The sequence below is a fragment of the Danio rerio genome, chromosome 17, assembly GCF_052040795.2.
Source record: "Danio rerio strain M-AB ecotype USA chromosome 17, GRCz13ab, whole genome shotgun sequence".
Classification (NCBI taxonomy): Eukaryota; Metazoa; Chordata; class Actinopteri; order Cypriniformes; family Danionidae; genus Danio; species Danio rerio.
Genome location: NC_141037.1, coordinates 10,503,184 through 10,527,500, shown reverse-complemented (window position 1 = coordinate 10,527,500; position 24,317 = coordinate 10,503,184). Strand labels below are relative to the sequence as shown.

Here is a 24,317-nt window from a genome sequence, read left to right as displayed (position 1 = left end):
CAATTAGCGGCTCCGCGCAACCTCCAGCTGATAGTGAGGAAAAGCTTGTGCGTTTGGCAGCCGCTGCTCTCCCTCTGGTACGGGGTGGAGCGGGGCTCTAATGGGACCCTGCCGTCGCGCTCTTGCGTCCCCAAAAGACTGTGTGCGTGTGTGTGAGTGTATTTGAGGAGGAGAGCGATCGGGCCCCGGCGTCTCACAGCGCTGACACTGTGACGGGGAGGTTGGTGCGTTTCTGACAGGCGGCCCGGAGAGACTGCGGCAAAGGGAGGGCCGGACGATTAAACGTCTTAACTCAGACAACAGGGCCCGATTGCTTGCGGATTCGCAGATGTTATCTCTGTGAGCTTCTGCGGTGGATGGCAGACAAGGGGTCTGGTGTGTTCGACAGGAAAGAAAGTGTATGCAAGAATGTGCAGTACTGCTGGAGGAGCTCTAGGGGGCCTTCAAGCTAGGTCATGTTGAGGTAAAAATGACGCAGATTGTGATTCAAATTTGATGGAAGAAATCAAAATAAAAACTATTCAAATAACTGACTTTTTTCCCACAACAAAATGTATTTAAAAACACTATACACTTACTGGCCACTTTATTAGGTACACCTGTCCAACTGCACGTTAACGCAAATATCTAATCAGCCAATCACATGGCAGCAACTCAATGCATTTAGGCATGTAGTCATGGTCAAGACGATCTGCTGCAGATCAAACCGAGTATCAGAATGAGGAAGAAAGGCGATTTAAGTGACTTTGAACGTGGCATGGTGGTTGGTGCCAGACTGGCTGGTCTGAGTATTTCAGAAGCTGCTGGGATTTTCACGCACAACAGAAAATGATGAAACTAATGGTAGACAGATCGAACGATAGACAACAATAGATAAGTAGGTGGACGGACGGACGTACGGACGGAGATAGATAGATAGATAGATAGATAGATAGATAGATAGATAGATAGATAGATAGATAGATAGATAGATAGATAGATAGATAGATAGATAGATAGATAGATAGATAGATAGATAGATAGATAGATAGATAGATAGATAGATAGATAGATAGATAGATAGATAGATAGATAGATAGATAGATAGATAGAAACAGAGAGATAGACAGACAGACAGACAGACAGATGATAGATAGATAGATAGATAGATAGATAGATAGATAGATAGATAGATAGATAGATAGATAGATAGATAGATAGATAGATAGATAGATAGATAGATAGATAGATAGATAGATAGATAGATAGATAGATAGATAGATAGATAGATAGATAGATAGATAGATAGATAGATAGATAGATAGATAGAAACAGAGAGATAGATAGATAGGTACAGGAATCATCAGGAAGTTTTCCTTTCGCTCATGAATCTTTTCAGCAGGATTAAACTCCTCTAACTATGATCTCTACATGCCTGTGCTGCTTTATTCTAAGAGTTAATGAGCAGTGGCGTAAAGCCCGAAGAGAGATCTTGAGGGTGGAGAGACAGTGAGAAACCAGTGTTATCCAGCAATCTAACCAGAGACACCCCTGATCCTCAACACAACTACTGCTGCAATCATCCTCATTCCCATCAGTTAAACTGTGATGTACAAAGTACTGTTTTTTGGTCTCAATAGCAATGGAGAAACAGCACTGTTTAGTAGGGTCGTGACGGTACATTTAGAAAACATTCTGCTTTGGATTCTCTCTAGAACAAATCCCGAGCATTGTTCCTTGCTTTTACACATATCACTTAAACCTAGTGCAGGGGTTAACTAGACATCGACACTAATCAAACACACCTGAACACCTGAATTTTAAGTAGTGAGACAGAGCATGTGTTGTGTGCTTATGCAAATGATGTTAAAAAAAACATTGATTTCCAGTTTTTATTTATATAAGAGGAGGGAAACACCAAAGTGTGTGTCTTATGTGACTGCACAGAGATGCATTATAACAGAAGCACAAAAATGTATTCAGTCTGATAACACACTTGATCATGAGCAGAAGAAATGGAAGTGATGTAATTTTTTTCTTACTCTGCTTCAGTAGGTGTTGAAAACTTTAACTCAGGGGTCACCAATCTCGGTCCTGGAAGGCTGGTGTCCCTGCAGGGTTTAGCTCCAACTTGTTTCAACACACCTGCCTGGGTGCTTCAAGTAACACCTTGATTAGCTTGTTTAGGTGTTTTTGATTAGGGATGGAGTTCAAATCTGCAGGACACCGGCCCTTCTTGAACAAGTTTGGCGACCCCTGCTTTAACTCATCGATGATTTGCAAAGGATGTAATAAAGACCACAACTTCCATGATTCCACACTTAGTCATAGCATCATTAAGCTATACCTTTGCTAGTTTTGAATATGCGCCCTCTAGTGGCAAATGCTACACACTGTGTCTTTAACAAGTCAATTTCTGAAATCTCATGCTGATGCTACTCAAATTAAACTTTATGAGCTATGTTGCTAGGCAATTTTGGGAAACAATCCCATAAATAGGCAACTTACGATGGCCGAGAAAGCTTAATGCTTGGCACTTTAGGAACACACATCCATCTATCCATTTTCATCCCCTTTTCCAGGGCCAGCTCGTGGGTGAAGCAGACTCAGGAGAGAACCCCAGACTTTCCTCTCTCCAGACACTTCCCTCAGCTCCTCAGTGAGAATCACGAGGCATTCCCAGGTCAGCAGGTAGACATAGTCCCTCCAGCATATCCTGTGTCTTCTTTGATGCCTCCTACCAGTAGGACATGCCTGTAACACCTCCCTAGGTAGGCATCCAGGAGGCATCCGAAACAGATGCCTAAGCCACCTCAGCTGACTTCTCTCGATGTGGAGGAGCAGTGCAGGTAGGGTCTCCCAAGACAAAAAGGTCTTGACAGGTCAGACTAAGTGTGATTCAAAAAACCCTTATGAGCACAATAACAGCGAGGACTGTGATGTTACCCGGTATGGTGTAGCCGGTGCCCCCTCCTGGAGCCAGGCTTAGGGTTCATATGTGAGCGCCTTGTGGCTGAGTTTTATCCCACGGAACCAAGCCGGGCTTAGCCCAAAGGAGCGATATGGGACCATCCACCTGCATGCCCATCACTTACAGGGAGAGCCGTAAGGGGCCGGTGCATTGTGGAAATGGAGGTAGTCAGAGGTCAGGACCACGATAACCCGATTATGGGCATAAAAACTGGCTCTTGGGACATGGAAGGTCACCTAACTGGGAGAGGAGTTAGAAAACACATGCGATTGCAAAAAAACGCCAGCAAACTAAGAAAAGATCCTGATCCTGACAGGACAACAAATTAAAGCAATGGGCTACAGATACAACATTGTTGCCCATTATTAATAGGAAATTAGCCCTGCTATGGCTTACAACAGGTTTAAATGTTCAATTCAAGAGAAATGAACTGAAATTAATTGATACACACTTCTATACAGCTAGAGTAAATGAAAGTGTTTGTCTTTCATATCTATAGATGATCACATGACCTGATAAGTTCTATTTCATGAAGAGATATAAGAACTGTATATCCTGCACTATTATAAATGATCAGATTTTTTCCAACATGGAAGCACAACCTGTCCCAACTGGTGTCCCAAAACATTAGTGGCAATATCTCCTTTGACACCATTCTTCACTATATGTCCAAACTACAAGCTGACCAATCTTTGAGCTGTCATGAAGCTTTTAAACAGGACTAGAGCCAATAGATATAAATGTCACTGCAGTGGGAATGTCTTGATTTTTTTGGACATGCCCCATCAAAGAGCCAACACTCTTAGAGAGGTGTCATATACAACATCCTACTCTGTCAGGGATTTAGAAGCACGGTTAAAATAAATCTGAAAGTGGGATCTGGTCTGCTGCAATTATAAAGTAGCAAAAGTGGGAAATAAGCATACGAAGATACATATGATATATGTATATATATAGATGAACATAAAAAAAGAAGCTTTAAGGACTTTTTATTTATTTATTTATTTATTTATTTATTTATTTATTTATTTACTTTATTTTTTTCAGTGGAATATTCTATTTGTTTTGTTACTGTTTATTGTGACTTTTTAATTTATAATAATAATAATAATAATAATAATAATAATACTATTATTATTATTAATGTCAATAATTTACAGTAAAATATTTATAAATAATTTTTAAGTAATTTTTTTGTATAATACTCCACATTAATGTAATAATAAAATATTTAAGCAGAATTATGTCATTATTTTGAGTAGTTTTTAAATGTATTATTATTATTATTATTATTATTATTATTATTATTTTTAATTAATATAATATAAATTAATATTAATATTAATTAATATGTCTAATTAAACAAGAATAATTAAACCAAAACATTTTTTTTTCATATTTTTATGATTATTATTCATTTATGTATTTATTTATTTTTTACTCAAATTAAATATTTTTAATTTTATTTATATTTTGGTTTAATTACTCTAGTTTAATTAGATATATCAATTAAATTTAAAAAAGTATATTATAGTTATGATTAAATATAAATAACAACAACAACAACAACGATAAACAAAACAACTTTTATAATTATAACTATTATAACTATTATTTATTTTTTTATATTATTTTAACTATTAATTAGTATTATTATATTATTAGACCTACCTTCCAAATTGTATTATTTTTCTTATTTTTCTTATTATTATTATCAATTATGGTTAAATAATTCCAAACATACAAACAAGCACATCAAACTTTCTTTTCTTCTTTTTCCTCTCTTTTTTGCATTTTAAATCCGAATCACACTTTGTAATCACACAAATAACTTGATTCATTCCCCAAATTGTCCTGCTCAGAAGAAATAAATTGCTTGTAAGAGTTTTATTGTGACACGAAATGAACAGCCTCGACACTATAACTCAGGCTAAACGCATTCAGCGGATGGATGTTAGCGAGATATTTCACAGCGTGGGACAGAACAGCCCTGCGCTTTCTTGTATGAAGACGTAGGCCGCCACTCTACTAATTCATATTTATAGCATGAAAGAGAAGCCTCTGTCATCCTACAGTCAGACAAGTCAAGGATCGTCTGCCACACCAAAACAAAGAGCAGATGACTCGACCTCGAAGATGACGGACCAGCGTGAATACTCTACATTTGTTTGATATTGCTTCGCCGCCGACTTTGCAGAGAGTTTGTCTCTTTCAGTCGGCCTGAAAGTTAGCTTCTCTCCTCTGCCTTGCGCAAAAATGAACTATTTAACCTCTTCACAAAGAACTCCATGCTTTTCTTTACCTTTCTTTAAAGGTTTTCGCCCCTCTTTCTTTCTTTAATTTACTGAATATTTTTTAATGCGTTTTTTAAATAAAGTCAAACTTAATATTCATCCAGTGCTTATCACTGTTTCTTTGCAAAAGCAGGCCATAAATATTAATGAGGAGTTTCGCGTGGACCTGAAAGAGCCGGCTACGCATCGTCTTTCTCTGTTAAGAAAGGGAGGAGGGGGGGTTTATCACAAATAAAAACCCCTGGGTAATTTTTCACAGAAATAATTGCCCTGCATGTGGTAAATGGTGTTATTTTCTGGTATTTAAAACTTTGGCAGGGCTCCCCATGTAATGATTTGCTGGCTGAGAGAAGCACTGGCATGTAGACAGAGCCGGACTGAACCGCTAAACTAACTGCGGCCGCTCGGATGAGGGTTCTGGAGAAAAAAATAAATAAATAAATACAGGAAAGCTGGACTCCAGCAGTGCGCCTCTATTTTGGCTCGCTCCATTCATTTTGCGGAAGTGGATGAGAGAACGCAGACAACAAGACGCGTTCAAAACTTAAAACTCAATCCAACCTTTTACCCTTTTACCATTTATCCATCCTTGTGTCATTTATCCATCCGTCCATCCATCCACCCTCCTTCAATCCATTCATTAATTTATTCACCATCAATCAATCAATCTCAACTTTCATTCGTCCATTCAATGATCTACACTCATCACTCAATCCATCCATCATTTATACACGCTTTCCTCATATATCCATCCCTCAATCCATTCATTGTCAATCAATTAATCAATCAATCAATCAATCATCCATTTATCGATACACACTTTTCAATTTCACGTTCAATTTAGCCATCATTTTATCATATATTCATCCATCAATCCTCCATCTATAACTACATCAATCAATCAATAAATCAATCAATAAATCAATCAATCAATCAACCATACGACCAATCAGTTGATCAATCAATTATCCATCCATTCATTGCTCCACACTCATTTATCATCCATCATTTATTATCATTTTATCATACATACATCCATCAATCCTCCCTCCAGCACTGCATTCATCATCCATCAGTCAATCAATTAATCATCGGATCAATCAGTTAATCAAATTATCCATCCATCCATTCATAGATCCACACTTATCATTCAATCGTTCATCATGTATCTATACTTTAATCATATCCATCTATCAATCCTCCCTAAATCACTCCATTTATTGTCTGTCAATTAATCAACAATCAATCAATCAATCAATCAATTAATAAATTAATTAATTAATCATCCATTTATTGATCTAAACTCAACACTCAATCCTCCATCATTTATTTGTGCCTTTATCATATATCCATTTACCAATCCTCCCTCCATTACTCCATTCATTGTCAATCAATCAATCAATCAATCAATCAATCATCGGTCTACACTCTTTATTTGATTCATTCATCATGAACATCTTCCCTCCATCACTCCATTCAATGCCTGTCAATCAATTAATCAATCATCTAGAGGTGTGAACCTACAATGGTCTCACGATTCGGTTACAATTATCATGCCATCGATTCGGTTTAATTCGGTGTGTCGCTATGACAAGCTGTTTGTATAAACACACACACACACACACACACACAGCACAGCACAGCACAAAGCAAGAGACAGCGGCACACAACATCACACTCTCTCTCATTCACACACATAAACACACACGCACGCATGTACATACGCATACTTGCTTGCTTGGGAGTGATATTTTTAGAATGCCCGCTCCCATTTAAATTACACCAGAGTTACCGATCGCTCCCGCGCCTTATTAGGAAATGTATTTCCACGCCGCAAAAAAATGTGGTTCAGCCACGGGAATGTAGACTTCTATCCAGAAGTCGAGAGAAGAGAAGAGCCGAGAGAAGAGAAGAGCCGAGAGAAGAGCAAAAGTCACACCAGCAGGTCAAATGGGCCACAGTGAGAGAGACAGTTTACTTTCATTCTCTCAATCACAGAGAAATAGGGGCTTCTGCTGTGAGTGTCAGTGAAAGACTGTCCAGCAAACTCACACGCAGTGAAATTGAGCACAGTTTCTGCGTTTTTAAGTAGTTAGAGCGTTGTAAATACTCGCCCTCGCCTCCCTAAATCACTGCATTCATCCTCTGTCAATTAATCAATCATACAATCAATCAATCATCCATCCATTCATTTAGCCACCCTCATTACTCAATCATCCATCATTTATTTGTGCTTAAATCACATATCAATTCATCTGTCCACCTCCATCACTCCATTCATTGTCAATCAATCAATCAATCAATCAATCAATCAATCAATCAATCAATCAATCAATCAATCAATCACACCATTCATCCATCTATTCTTCAATTGGATTATGCTCATCACTAAATCCAGCCATCATTTATCCATATATTTATCATATATCGTCCATCAATTCTCCCTTCATCACTCCATTGATCCTCCATCAATCAATCATACAATAAATCATCACTCCATTCTTCCAATTATCACCCATTCTTCTATCCATCACTCCCTTTATCAAACCAGCCCATCCAACTTCCTTCTTTAAGACTTTCTAAATTTCACACAGAAATTGTGAATCTACATCCTGTTTTAAACCTCAATTCAAATTTCTGACTTGAACTGGACTCTCAGAAACTTTTGGATTTCAATTTCTGTAGAATCCAAAAGTTTCAGTTTCAGGTGAATAAAAATCCATTTTTTTCTAGTTGCAAAATCTGTTTCACTCAAAAACAAGTCTCATACCAGTAGTCAAACTGCTCATGTTATGTTCATTCAGATGTCTGCAGCTATTTTTTTATATTGTTAGTGCAGCAGAAAGTGTGGATGAAGAGAGAGGAACAGATGAGAGCAGAGTCTTTCACTCAGGTGGTCAGACTGATGCCAGAAGCAGACTCATTACTACATTTGTCAGCAGTGCCGCTCTTGCTTGGACAGTGTACAAAACACACAGACCAAATCCTGCATAGGAGCTTGCCTGAAAAAAATTAAAGACAATAATATAAAGAAAATAAATAAATACAAAACAAAATAAAAAAGTTAAATAAAAACAACAGTGGTCAAAAAAAAAACTAATTTGATTCAAATAAAATTATGTGAAAAAAATAATTAACTCAAAACAAAATGTAATTTAATAATTTTTATAAATAAAATAATATTATTACAAAATTAAATTACATAAAAAATAGAAAACAAACAAACTGTAAAATAACAAAATGTAAAAAAATAACACCAATAATAATTCCAAAATATTTGAATAAAAAAACACCAATAATAATTCCAAAATATTTGAATAAAATAAAAAAAATATTGTAAATATTGTAAACATAAACAAATTTACTTTAAAAAACAATTATTTAAAAATTAAAACAAAACTAAAAATAAAAAAATCAAAATAATTAAATCAAAATAAAACTATGTAAAAGAAAAGAAAATAAATTAATAATTTATTAAGTTAATAATAATAATAATAATAATAATAATAATAATAATAATAATAATAATAATAATAATAATAAAGTAAAATAAAATAAAAATGTGGTTTTATTTTATTAAAATAATGTAAAAAAATCAAAACAAATAACATAACATAAAATGTCAAAAAACTATTAATAATAATAATAATATTAATAATAATAAAACATATCACTACTACTACTACTACTACTACTACTACTACTACTAATAATAATAATAATAATAATAATAATAATAATAATAATTAAAGTAAAAAGGGTAAAATTAAACAGTGCTTCAACATAAAATACAGTAATGTAAAAAAGTATAGTCAAAACTAAATTAAAAAACACAAAAATATGTATGAGAAAATTACAATAATAAAAACAAAACAAAATAAAATAAAATAGTGGTCCAAAAAACTATTTGATTAAATTGTAAAAAAAATATAGTAAAAATAATAATAATAATAATAATTAAAAACAAAATAAAATAAAGCAAAGTAAAATTACATTTAAAAAATACTCAAAAGATAAATTAAATTAAAAAACAATTATTTAAAAATAAAAATAAAATTGTGGCCAACATAAACAAATTGGACCCTATCTGAAGAAAATAAAATTAATACTGTATTCCACCAAAAAATCATGCAGACTTTAACTGAATTCAGTATCCAAACCCCCCTTCTTTAAAAACTCAGAGTCCTTCACTCAGGTGGTCAGACTGATGCCAGGAGCAGACTCATTACTACATTTGTCTCTTACTTGGACGCCGTACAAAACATGCAGCCGATTCACGCATAGGAGCTGAGCTTGGCTGAAGGCCCTGATGAACATCCGAGAGAAAGAGAAAAAGAGAGAGAGAAACGGTGGATGACCTTCACTGAATGTCACTGTAAAAACGCAGAGGAAATTAATCCAGGAGAAACGCAGACACACAGAAGCTGAAGGAAAGACTACAGACTCGCGGCTAATGACGGCCAGCGCTCGGGTCCTGAGCTTCTCTTTCATCACGCGTCGCTCAAATTAAAGCAAATGTGATTCTAATCGCAATTAGTCTGCGAGTATTAAAATTTCGCTCCGTCCGTCCTCCAATCTACACATTCGGTCAAACCGCCAATTTGCTGTTGATTGAAGATGGCGATCTGGAGTCACGGAGAAGCACTTATGTTGGGCAAACACTGATTCAGGCCCAAAACTCTGGAAATCAGATGATTAGAGAGTGTTGGCTCTCGGTGGAGCTTTATCTCGCTGACCCCGCTGATTTTCATTAGAGATAGCAGGAAAATTGTTGTTTTGAAATGAAAAGTCCAAGTGCTCGGCACACAAAGCTAGTTTAATTTCCTGTTGTTTCAGAAGCTTCCAGGGAAAACAAGACTGTTGACGGGTGAGACGGACTCCTGTTATCAGGTGACACTGGACTCAGAGACACTCAAACTGTTACATATACAGGAGACTACAGTAGCAGTAACACGGTGTCCAGACATTACAGGACGCTTACAGAGGCTTTACAGATGGAACAGCAAAAGTGAAGTGATTTATATATGTAATTCAAAGGAGCTTCTGCTTTGGCTTCATCCTGTAAAGATTTAAAACAAGTAATTTTGGATAGACATGTCTGAAGAGGCCATTTGGCAAACACTGACTAACGCAAAAGACCTATGATGTTACACATATTGAGTAGGTTCTAAAATAAATTAAAATAAAATAAAATAATAAACAAATAAATAAAAATTAAAAATAAGATTAAAAATAAATTAAACAAATCAGTGGTCAATAAAATAAAATAAAATAAAATAAAATAAAATAAAATAAAATAAAATAAAATAAAATAAAATAAAATAAAATAAATCTTTGGTCCAAATCAGCGAGTCGCTCATAGTGTAAATGAGGCTTAAAACAAAGGATTTTGAATAGACATGTTTAAATAGGGCATGTGGCAAAGACTAACGTAAGACTAAATAAAACAAACAGGTGGTCAATAAAATAAAATAAAATAAAATAAAATAAAATAAAATAAATAAAGATTAAAAGTAAATAAAACAAATCAGTGGTATATAAAATAAAATAACATAATAACATTAAATTTAAATTTAAATTAAATTAAACTAATTTGTAGTTCATAAAATAAAATAAAATAAAATAATTTAATTAAAATAAAAATTAAAAAATACAAATCTGTGGTCAATGAAATAAAATAAAACAAAACAAAACAAAACTAAGTCAATTTTATTAAAATTAAAATTAAATAATACAAATCTGTGGTCAATAAAATAAAATATTTAGACATGTTTAAATAGGGCAAGACTAGCATAAGACTAACATAAAGACTAAATAAAACAAATGGGTGGTCAATAAAATAATAAAAAATAATAAACAAATAAATAAAGATTAAAAATAAATAAAACAAATCAGTGGTATATAAAATAAAATAACATAATAAAATAAAATTAAAAATAAAATGTAAAATAAAATTTAAATTTAAATTAAATGAAACTAATTTGTAGTTCATAAAATAAAATAAAATAAAATAAAATAATTAAATTTAATTAAAATAAAAATTAAACAATACAAATATGTGGTCAATAAAATAAAATAAAATAAAATAAAATAAAATAAAATAAAATAAAATAAAATAGTGGGCAACAAAAATATGGTAAATTGTTAAAAAATATAGATTTAAATAAATTAAATAAAATAATAAAAAAATTATAATAATAAAATAAACTCAACAGAAAAAATTATTTATATATACTGTATATATATAGCAAAAGAAAAAATGATAAATAAATACATATATTAAAATTAACTAATTATAAATGAAACTTTAAACAGATTACTTTTAATATTTTAAATTAAGCTATTTGGTGTAAAATGTGACTATAAAAAATTATCAATTCAAAATACCTGGTTTAACAATCATAAATATCTCATACACCAAAGTTACCCTTATTGGTAAGCATATCATCTTTTAAACTAACAAACAGAAGCTTAGATTTGCTCAATTTCTCAATCACACAGACAATACACCAGTAATTCTTCTGAGATGTCTCATCTCTCCTGTTCTCACATCCTCATAAGATTCTTCAGTGAATGAAACATGAATGAATCTGAAGGCGTCCAGTAATACTGAGAGGCCGATTGTACATTGACCATGAATGGAGCACGTATGTGGATTCCAGCAGCATTAATGTACATACTAATTAGCGGAGAGGCAGAGCAATCCTGGCTAGCATGTTAAATCTGCTACATGACAGAATAATTTGACTCCTTAAAAGGATTATGCAAATTAGTGCTCATCACAGCATAGGAAGACTGGGGAAAAAAAGTGACAGATAATTTATACATAATACACCTTTCGCTGGATTTCTGCAGGCAATGCACCTGGGCAATAGACGCTTCCATCCACAGCAAACCTTAAAAGCATGTTTACCTGTCATCTAGTTATGAAGCGCACACAAGCTGTCATCATTTCATTTGTAAATCAGTTTGCCTTTTTCAAACTAGTTGACATCTGGATAGAAGATACACAGAGTATTTTATTTATTTATTTATTTATTTATTATTTTTATTTATTTTTTTACGGCATGCTGTTTTGAGGAATCAAAAAGGGGTACTTGATGCACAATAGATATTTTTACTCCAAACTTACGGTTAACATAACATTTATTATCCCAAAATTATTCTTTGAACGCAATTATTGTTGTTGTTCGTTAAAAATAAAGTAAATCAATTAATTGCTTATTAAACAAACAAATAACAACAACAATAATAATAATACAATATTATATTGCTAATAAATGTCAACACAATTCAAATGTTTAACAACAATTATAAAAATACATAAATGTTATATTGAGAATAAATGACAACTCACTCCAAATTGTTGTTATTATTATTATTATTATTATTATTATTATTATTATTATTATTATTATTATTATTGTTAATAATAATAGTAATAATAATATTAATAATAATAAACTGTAAATAAAAGACAAAATAAAACAAATAGGTGGACAATAAAATAAAATAAAATAAAAACAACAAAAATTATTATTATTATTACTATTATTATTATTATTAATAATAGTAATAATAATCGTAATAATAATAATATGTAAATAAATAAATAAATAATAAAATGTCAAATCACTTCAACTCAAACTTAATGAATATTTAATTAAAAAAAATACAAATTTAAAGATGATAAAATATAATATTTTATTTTATTTTATATAAAACGTTAACTCACTACAAACTTAATTTTTTGTATTAATAATTTACGAGAAAATAAAAAACTTTTTTTTTTGTTATTATTACCTAAAAACTAAAAATAATACTGATAATAATAATAATAATAATAATAATAATTAACCATAAAGAAATAAACGAATGATAAAATAAATACACTTTCAATTTACTTTACATGTATGTTTAAAGGTTAAGAATATTTTACATTTTATGAAAAAATTTATACAATAAAAAATTAAATGTCAACTTACTACAAACGTAACTTTTTAAAGTGTTTTGATATTTTATGAGAAAAATTAAATAAAACATATAAATATATTATTATTATTATTATTAAATACAACAACAAAAACAGTAATAATAATAATAATAACAACAACAACAATATAATAATAATAATAAAATTAGTAAATAAATAAATAAATAATAAAATAAAATAAAATATCAACTCACTTTAAACTTTAAACTGTTTAAACTTATTTAACATTTTATGAAAAACATTTAAAATGTGATATTTGATATTATATTATATTAATAAAATAAATAAATAAATAAATACAATTTCATAATGTCTGTTTACACAATCAATATCTAAAACTTTATGAAATAAAATTATATTATATTATATTATATTATTATATTATATTATATTATATTATATTATATTATATTATATTATATTATATTATATTATATTATATTATATTATAAAGTTTTAACTTTTGATATAACATTTTGATATTTCACCACAGTGTCAAACTTTTGAATTTCTCAACAAAAAAAAAAAATTTTGTCAAAATACAATAATAACAACAGCATTAAAAAACAACAACAACAACCAACACTAAAAAGCTCAGATCATTTGCTTTTTGAACGTTTGATTGAACTGATATAAAAACTGCTTAGCAACATTTCTTTTTTTTTCAGCAGAAAAGCATTCGAAAAGCAACACCTGAGCAAGAAAGGAGACGTCACTCATGATCAACGTTTCTCAAATGCAAACAGCATCTGTAGTAAAAGCCAGATCTCTGCACAAAGTGAAGAATCCGCTTGCCTACAGACCCGCGCGTCAGCTCCCATTACATTACCTCAAATTTTAACACACTCATCAAGATTTATATAATTTGTTACAAGTAAGTCAAATCCATACAAAAGGAAAGCGCAAGTTATGGTTAGAGGCAGGGTAGTAAATTGTTCCATTTTTGCAGGTAATCTAAATGCAAACTAGAAGCAACTTATCATGAGAATGGATTTGCCACCATCTGGTCAAATAACAGGGGATTTGTCTAGTGGCAAGCGAAGAATAGAATGATGGGAGAAAGATTAGCAAGCAAGTCCTACAGTTGGCTAAAATGTATTTTGTGCAAACAAGAACAGATGACGCCTTAACAATTACACCTGTCAAAAACTCCAGAAAGCAATCCATCTCTCGGCGGCAACGGCTCAAAAGCGGCCTACTTCATAGCAAAATGATGCTTTTTTTTTTTTTAAACAATTGTCGGCAAACATTTTGATACATGACAAGCTGGGAAGTCGCATTTTACTTTCATGCGCAAACCTGGGCTCTGGCAGTCTGTGATAATGCATGCGTGTGTGTGTGTGTGTTGCTTCTGCTAACAAAGCCCGCCGTTTACTCGCCTGGATGTATTTTGGGGATCAAAGCCAGAGAGCTTTCGCCATGGCCTGTGTTAGCGCTGGCCTTTTGGCCCGTGAAAGGCTCCTTTATGTGAGATTTGAGCCGCAATCAAAGAGCCACTGTTAACTGTTTATCTTGTCCATCGCTGCTGGGAAAGAGATCTGCTCTTCGCCATGTAAAAACTCACAACAACTGAGTCAAGTGACTTGTGAATTGCTGAACGCTGTTCGTGCGGGATCACAGAGGGTTTCAATCATACACTTGCGCATTGAAGGGTCAAATAAAAAAAAAGCTAATTGTAAATGACACTTTTAAACAGTAGTATATATCGTACGCACACACATATCTATATCGCTATAAGCAATGTCACATGAGTTGCAATGCAACATGGTAGGAGGCGTGCATTGACTCAAGTGCCTTAGTGTCCCACCAGTGATGATATACAGCCATATCGCACTGCTACGAGTGTGATATTGCGTTTATACAACAGTTTAATGGCAAAAATGTGTATATTAAAAACTAAATCAAACACGGAGAGTCACAAAATTCCTTTGTACAAGGAACTACTTTCTTCCGCCTTTCATTCACATCTGCAGCTGACCATTAGAACAGCAGATACCATTGCTATCACAATAATTAACCCTAAAAAAGCCAAACTAAAGCAAACACTACCAGATTACTGTGGTATAAATACAGCACTACAACATACAAGGGAAAGAGATCCACTTAGCATGTTACTTACCAGTTTTATAATGATTTGATCAGTTGTAGTACAAAACTTATGCTTATGAGTTTTTCTCCCTTAAGGGTGTATTATGCAGTTTCTGTCATCATCTTGTGGTGGAACGTCAACCGTCTTTGCTCTGCTCAGTATGAAAGGCTAATGGCCGCCAATTGTGTTAATCTCCGAAATTATAAATATTTTAAAATAGGCACTACCCTTGTGAATAAACTGCCTAGTTGCAATCTAAACAACTACATTTCCATCTAAAAAAGCCTCAAAAGTACATGATGTTTTCCGACAGCAGCAATATTTGTCAAGCTATAGTGAGTTTATTGATCTGCTGTCACTCTATGTGAGCGTAGTAATACACAAGAGTGAAGAGGCTGCACAAGAGCTGTTATTGCAGAATATCTGATAGCTAGTATCTGATCAGATGTGAGAACCAGACAGAATGGTTATATATATTATAAAAAAATATTAAAAAAAAAAAATAATAATATATATATATATATATATATATATATATATATATATATATATATATATATATATATATATATATGTATCTTTTCTTTTGGAAAAAGTCCTGTTTTTTATTTTGACTAGAATAAAATCGAGTTTTTAGATTATTAGCTTAGATTTTTTTTTTGGTTAGCTAAAGAACAAACAACTTGCCTAATTAACATAACTTGTCTAGTTAAAGGTACTCTAAGAAAGTCTTAGTATACCTAGGCATAGTCAAATATTAAGACATCAGTATTTGTAAATAGCCATACTGTGAGTCTCAAACACCATTGTTTCCCCGTTCTCATGTAAATTTAGCAAGTGTAAAACCCCGGTGGACAAAAAGAACACAATCAGAACACAAAGCAGACTTCAGAAGCCTGCCCTTAACGTTTTACATCATCATGATGAGCAGCCACATCATCATGAGGTCACCAGCCAAAACCTCAGACTGATACATTGCTCTGGGATCATATAATATGCACGCCTCAGGCTGTGTTAAATGACCATTTTCCTCCCTTAGTTATTTTTAAGTTTTTCTTTGTTTATGTTAAACGTATTATATATGTGAGATATATATTTTAAAAACGGGAGACGTCGACTTTTTATGCAACGACCCCATGATACATCTGTTCAGATGCTTGTGAAGAAGCAAAATGCTGGATGTACAGATTATACATGTATTCAGCTCCACGCTGATAAGGTATGTCATCATTTTAATATTTTAGCTGATATTCTTTTTGTTAGATATTAGTTATTAATACTAATTAAAATACTTTTAAATAATTTGTAAATTATATTTACAAATAAAATATTATTAAAATGTGTTTTACGGATGCTCTCTCTGTTAAACAGCTCTTGGGAAATATTTGAAAATTAATAAAAAAATTACAGCACGGCTAATAAGTTTTACTAATTACCTTTATTTTATCAATACATATTTTAATGTACATTTTTAATTGAAAATGTTTAGAAATAGTACTCAAAACAACTGCATACAGGTTAAAATGTGTAACTATAATATGAAGATAGTATTGAATGAATAAAAAACTGCAAATGACATTTTACAAAAATACCCTATTATACATTTTTTAAATATTATACATTTTGTTAATTTATTTGAATGAATAATATACAGTTTATTCAGGAATTTAAAAGCCTTGATCTCATCTCTGACAACTTTTGATGAATAATTAACCATAAATTAAACTGCAATTTAATAAAGTGACATTTATAGAGTTTAAACTTACTGTCTTAGTAGTAGTTTTGTCTTAGGGATGTAGATTATGCACAAAATTTTGTGTGTGTGTGTGTGTGTTGGGGGGGGGGGGGGTTCAGGGGGGATAGATCAGATAACAAGATTCCAGCATTATTTCTGCTATTTTAAAGATTAATTTATTTTTTTTTACAGTGTACAACGTCCCATCCTAAACCTTCATAAATACGTAAACGAGAGCTGCTGCTGAAAAATAAATAAATAAATACAAATAAATAAATAAATGAACGCAGAGTACGTCGGCCCTGCCAGAAACCTTTAAACAAGTAACCATAATTACTTTCCACTCCACGCTTTGGGTTTGAGCCACATTTGCACGTTGTCTTAGTAGTGTTGGAAGGCTAGAGGACAGGGGGAAATTGATTTGCTGTATGAAGGTGAATAAAGACAGAATGTCATGTTAGCTGATGGATATATATCTGGAGGCTCAGTGTATATATCTGCAAAATAAATGAGCAGCTTTTTTTTTTTTTTTTGCTGTGAAGTTCTGGAGAAATGCCAGCGGTGGGCTGGAAAACGCAGCGCTGCATCTGGAAGGGAAACACTGATGTGTTTATATTTCTGAGCCAAAAGCAGCGTGGAAAAATGTTTTAGAAAATCATCAAACATCCATCATTAATTCAGAGCAGGAAGACTCGGGCGTTATAATGACACCTAACGAACAGATCACACCTTAACCCACGAGATTAACAACTTCTTACCTCTTTTATTTGCAACACAGGCTCGCTGTGAAAATGTACCTCTGTATACGTTTATGCAGAGCGCAAATTATGTAGCCAGAGCTACGTTTGGCAGCAATTTCATCTGTAAAACGAACGCTACGGAGCAGTTTGACGCTGATGATGGCTTCGGTTTCTTTTCATGCAACCAGCTGATCGATAACCTCCATGTGGATGGCTTTTCCGCTCTTTCCAGTTTGCCCAGTGGCTTGCTGTGTACGTAAGCGAACTAAAGACACTGAGAGGAGTTTCACTGACGAGGTTCAAGTGCAGAATGGTTTCAGAAAGCAGGTGAACTATCACTTTAACATCATTAATGTTTCAAATGCCAGTTCTGAGATAAGTGAGCATCATTTAAGTATTTTGAGCTTCAATAAATAGCAGAGCATTCTGGTCGTCCAATTGAAGTGACTCTACAAGAGTAAACTGTGTTCCAGACATTACTTTAATTCAAATGAATGTGCTTTGGCATCATTGGTTCAAAATGAATTTTGCTCTTGGGTTCAATTTTCTGCACTCTTTAAATTTCCTGTAGAATCCACATTAACTCACTGGCAGCAGTTCACCAGTAACATACTGTAAATGAATTACAGCAATATACTGTTATGACTTTAACAGCATTATTAATCTTGCTGTATATGTATCTACAGAATTGTATGTATATCTTTACCGTAAATTATGCCATATCTTTTACAATGCATCTTTAAAATACAGTAACATACTACATAACTGTCCTACAGTAAGACACAGTTCATATTACAGTTAAATAAATTGTACTTTACAAAAATCATTAATAGTGTACAATAAGTTAAGTTATGCCATTGATTAACTTTTTTTTTACTTTTTTTTTGCGTGTTGAGTTTTTGGATGAACGTACACTCAAATAATGACTTGACAAGAGTTGTGGCCTAAACTAAAGTGTTACCTGGGTTTTTAATAGACCTGAAAAAGAAAATAAACCATGACCTACTGTTTAACAAGGGTATAAATATGAGAAAACACACTTTCATTTGTACATTCATTATACAGAAATAAAAGTATCAGCATCTTCCCAGTCACGCAGACTTAAACTTTATTTATTTATTTGTTTGTTCATTTATTTAGTTTTCCAATTTCAGGTTGAACCTAAAACTAAACTAATTGTCCAAAAACATTTTTAAAAAAAAATTAAAAATAAATAAATCACAAGAATTGTGTTTTTTCAGCTCATTTTAGGCAAAAAGGTAGAACAAACAGCTAAACCATTTTTTGAGTAAAGTTTTTTCAGGGTTTGTGAATATTGTATGCAAAACATCAAAAGATGCAAAACATCAAAAGAAAAAAAACATTCAAAGATGTTTTTGTTGTAGTTTTTATAGCTTGTTTGTAAAAATAATGTAGAAACTGGTTTAACACATTTTTTTGAAAGATGCAGAAGTAAATAAAGGAGGTTATTGGTTGTTCAAACAACTTATTTTAAATAAGTTGAAAGAACATAATCATTTTTTATTTTATAATTGTTTTAAGTTCAATCTGTTTGTAAAAACATTTAATATGAACTTAATCGATTTGTGTTGGGACAACGTGAAGTAATTTTGTGGAATATTTTTACAGACTTTTTTACTCTTGAAACCCTTTCAAACTATTTGCGGTGATGTTGAATTGTAGTTTTACAGACTTTCTGACCTCATGGCTCAACTTTCTCCATCTGTGATTCATAGAGATTTTTTGGCCTCTCGAACCATCATCCAAACACAAAGACAGACAGAGATGCATCTCTTGCAGAATGATTCATAACACTCATTAATTTCTGGTTTTCTTATAGCCATGTCCATTTTCGCAAAGCTCAACAATATTTTGGTTTAAATCAAAGCTCTGAATAAAGTGGAAGTGAAAGTGTGGAAAATAAAAGTGTATTTCCTCAAATATATACCCTTGTCACAATTGATGATATTAACAAGCCATTAACTAACACGACCAGCTTAATAAACCACTTATTCACTGTTTATGAATAGTTAGTAAAGTAGAAGTTTGGTTTGAGTTTTGATTAGGATTAGGAATGCAGAATAAGATACGTTATAACCACTAAAGAACCATTACCATCTTAATAATACGCAGGTAATAAGCCTAAATTTTAATAGCACAAATTTTGAACTAAACCAAAATGTTACACATATCTTTAATAGACCTGGCTGACTAGTAAGTAATATTGGGGAATGTAGGGGGCGGGGGGGTTTGGGCAACAATTGTGCATACACATTTTAAAGGCACTAGATGTAAGATTTTTTAATTAAAATATTCAAAAACCACTTCAACAGTTATATATACTTTGCTGACTTATTTATTTACACTATCACAAACCTTTTAAAGAATGTTCAAGTCCATGGAAATAAGCTATTTTAACTTGATTTAAAAAAAAACACTACCTTTGATTGATTCATCGAAGGTCGTATCTGGTAATTATCTCTCTTTAACTCTAATGTTGTTGAGCCTAAAGCTCTTCTTTAGGGATGTCATTTACTATGGTGCCCTGCCGTCATTTGCATCTGGTTGAAGCAGTGATGAGAATTCAAGATGCTTTATCTTTATTTAGCTGGAATGTAAAGTCATTCTCTATGTTTGTCGATGCTTTTAAAATCATCTCCGAAGAAAGAGCAGGGTTCAGAATGAAAACTCACCAAGCCTCACATGTGAACAATAACATATGCTTTAAGTGGAATGATACCAATGTTAGTCTGACTCTCGTTTATGCAAGAATGTTATAAATCATAGACGTGCCCTACAGTTCATCTGCTATCCACTAATAGCTGAATGTAAAACCAGGTTACATGCAAAAGATTCCAATGTCATTCATTTTAATTATTTGATCTCTTCAAGATTGTTTTGCTGTCGGTTATAATACTTTTTACTGTAAACTGTTCTGTTCTATAATATATGAATATTTTTTATGCAGTATTTTTATTTAGAATTTAATAATAAATAATAATTAAATGTTTTATTTATATAAACACGTGTGTGTGTGAGTATATATTTAGTTATACTACTTAATATTTACTATTTCAATTATTAATATTTTAATAATGTGTAATGATTTCCTATAATATTAAACTATTAAATATCTATATTTATTTATACAACAGATCTGTCTGGTATTTAAATCTGATTGGCTGATAGTAGTGAGATATTCTACAACATCAGCACTCATACAGCCTCTTCAACCTTGTGTATTAGTCCGGCCACATTACAGAGACAAGCAGAGGACACTACTTTTTGACAATAACGCTGCTGTTAGACAACATAATGTACTTTTGAGGCTTTTTTAGGTGAGAATGTAGTTGTTTGGACTACAACTCTACGGTTTATTTATAAGGATAGTACTTATTTTAAATAATTATCATTTCTGAGAGACAGTGCGTTGGTGGCCAGGAGCCTGTCATTAAGCAGAAAAAAACCAGAACATTTAACAATGATCATCCACAAGATGGGAACAGAGACCACATAATATGCCAGCGTGATTTCCAACTACAGCTGATCAAATCATTATTAAAATGGTAAATGACTTTCTAGGTCCATCTCTCTCTCTTTTGTATGCTGTAGTGCTGTAGTGCTGTATTTATACCATAGTAATATTGTGATCTCCTGATTGCAACAGAAATACTGGGCAATGTCTCTAGACTGATGGCATTTCATGCCATTCAGCCTCATAATCTTAAAAAGTGCAGAAAATCAGCTGTTTTGTCATCACTTTAGACATTACGCTATAGAATCATTCAAACATTTGCTCTAAAGTGACGTTGCTGAATTAGCAACGGTTTCAGCTGTTCTGACGTCAGCTGCAGATGTGAAGCAATGGCGGAAGAAAGTAGTTCCTAATACAAAACGGTTTTGAGACTCTCTGTCTTTGATTTATTTTTTGTATACATAATTATGCTGTCAAACTATTGTATAAACGCAATATCAAACTCGTAGTCGTGCGATGTGGCTGTGTATCGTCACTGGTGGGACACTACAAGTGCCAATATGCATCCACATCGCGTTGCTACTCGTGTAATATTGCTCATATATATATATATATATATATATATATATATATATATATATATATATATATATATATATATATATATATATATATTGTAAATGGTTTAATTTATTTATCCTTTGTTTATAATTTATAATATAATATAATATAATATAATTTAATATAATATGATATAATATAATATAATATAATATAATATAATATTTTATTTACAATGTATATAATATAACATTGTATTTACAATGTGTGCATAATAATCTAAATATTGTGTAAATAAAAACATTACAAATTTAATATATTTAATATAAAATTATAATATTTGATACTAATATATATTAAATTTACATTTATAAATATTTACTAACATATATACATACATATATATATATATATATATATATATATATATATATATATATATATATATATATATATATATATATATATGTATATATATATATATATATATATATATATATATATATATATATATATATATATATATATATATATATATATTTATATATATATATATATATATATATAAACATTATTATATTTGAAACACTACTGTGGCAAATAGGAGCAAAAAATCCCATGTATCCGTTTCTATTTACCTACATAGAAATTTACCCACCTATGACACACGTCCCGCTTCTGAAAACCCCCAGAAATTTGCACAATTCTCACCACCGCACTGACCGAACCAACGCCCTGCTTAATAAAGTGTAAAATAGGGACATTACCCCTTTAAGAAGCACCGCTATCATGCAGTCGTACCCTTCAGACTTTTACAGCTGGCATCTCAGGGTCTGCTCCATTTCATCTACAAGCTGTATATATAACAAGCCATTTGCCGATGTGCATTGGTAGCGGATGGAGAACGTTGGGCTGGGGCCAGCCGGGGCCTGTCAGAAGTGCTTATTTACAGGGCCAAGAGCTCAACACAATGATCAATAATGAAAGGAATTCGTCCTTTCATGTAATGCATGATTATAACCAAAGCCAAGGTGAACGGCTCACTCAAAGTAAGAGCCCCGGCACCTTTTCCACGTCAATGCAGGCTTGTTTTATTCGCAGGCCCCGCTGTTCAAACCAATTGCGCTCAGACGGGCGAGCGGCAATCAGGGTCAGAGCGCAGGTCAGGGGGAAAGATATAGTGTATCGATTTCTCCGCAGGAGCGGAACCGGGCTCCTGGCGGATGGAGGCGGTGCGGGAGTCGTCATTTCAATCAAAAAAACGGACGGGTCGGGGGTCAAGCCTGTTCCACTCCCCATCATGATGAATTGGGCTGCGGCGGGTTCAAGCGGCTGACCCGCGGCTGTGGAGCTCTGGCTGTGGGACATAGATTACACACGAGGTAAACATGTCACCCGCTAACATTAAAGTCGCCATCAAAATCCACTCTCCTTATTTGTATATGTACAGTAATCGGCATTAAGGAGTACACCACATTTTGAAAATGAATATTTGTATTCAATATATCTAGATATATCTAGATTTATTATTAAAGTTCTGAGATGTAACTTATTTACCTCAGGAGTTTCTCTAAATGAAATGGTGAATATAAACATCACCATGGACTTCTCAATAAAGGAATATACACATTAAGAGTGTTTGTTAGCTGAAATTCGTATTTAAAAATCTATTTTATTTATATTTTGCAACGTATACTTATGTTTTTATGCACAGTATATATTCTGTAAAGGGGAAAAACAGTAAATTTCTGTATGAATGCTTTAATGTTTAAATATTATTCCATTTAAAACACATGAAGGTCATTTCTCTCATTTCTCACACGATGCGTTCTCTGTTCTCATGGTCTCCCGAGGTCGTTCTTCCGAGGACACCAGGCAAGTTTGTTCTCTACAAGAACGCAAGTCCGTTCTCTGCGTTCTTGAAATTGAGAAACAGCTCTTGTTTCCATTCATCAATCTTTCTATCATTTTGTTAGAGTTTACCCTCATCTTTCAATAATCCAATCAGTTCCCAAAGGAAAAAAATCATGTACCATCCTATTTTTTATTTTTATTTTTAGGACTGTTTTCAGTGTATTTACATCACGACTGCCCCAAAAAAGGACAATCTTTTCTATCTCAAGGTGATTTTAAAGAAGACCTATTATCTCCTCTGAGATGTACTTCAGGCTACATTATTCGCGATCTCAAGAAATGTATATAGGTCTACATTTTCAGAATGAACCGACGTTGTTTAATGTTCTACTAAACAAAATCACCTACATCTTGGATGGACTGGAATAAACTATCAACATATTTATTATAATTTTTGGCTGAACTACTACTTTAAATACTTACATACAACAACAACAGCAACTTGCAGACAAAGCTTTCAACAAGACAGATCTTCTCTTGATTTAATACACTTTCTTAGCAGAATCACAAAATCAGCAGAATAACTGTGGTAAATAGGATGTCACGTTTATATGGATCCTGCTTCT

General features: G+C 32.5%; 1 protein-coding gene across 6 annotated transcripts in view; it reads right to left on the bottom strand.

Moving 5' to 3' along the window:
* The window catches only part of npas3 (neuronal PAS domain protein 3), a 609,585-nt gene that overhangs the window by 502,616 nt on the left and 82,652 nt on the right, over window positions 1-24,317 (bottom strand). The window lies entirely within an intron of this gene.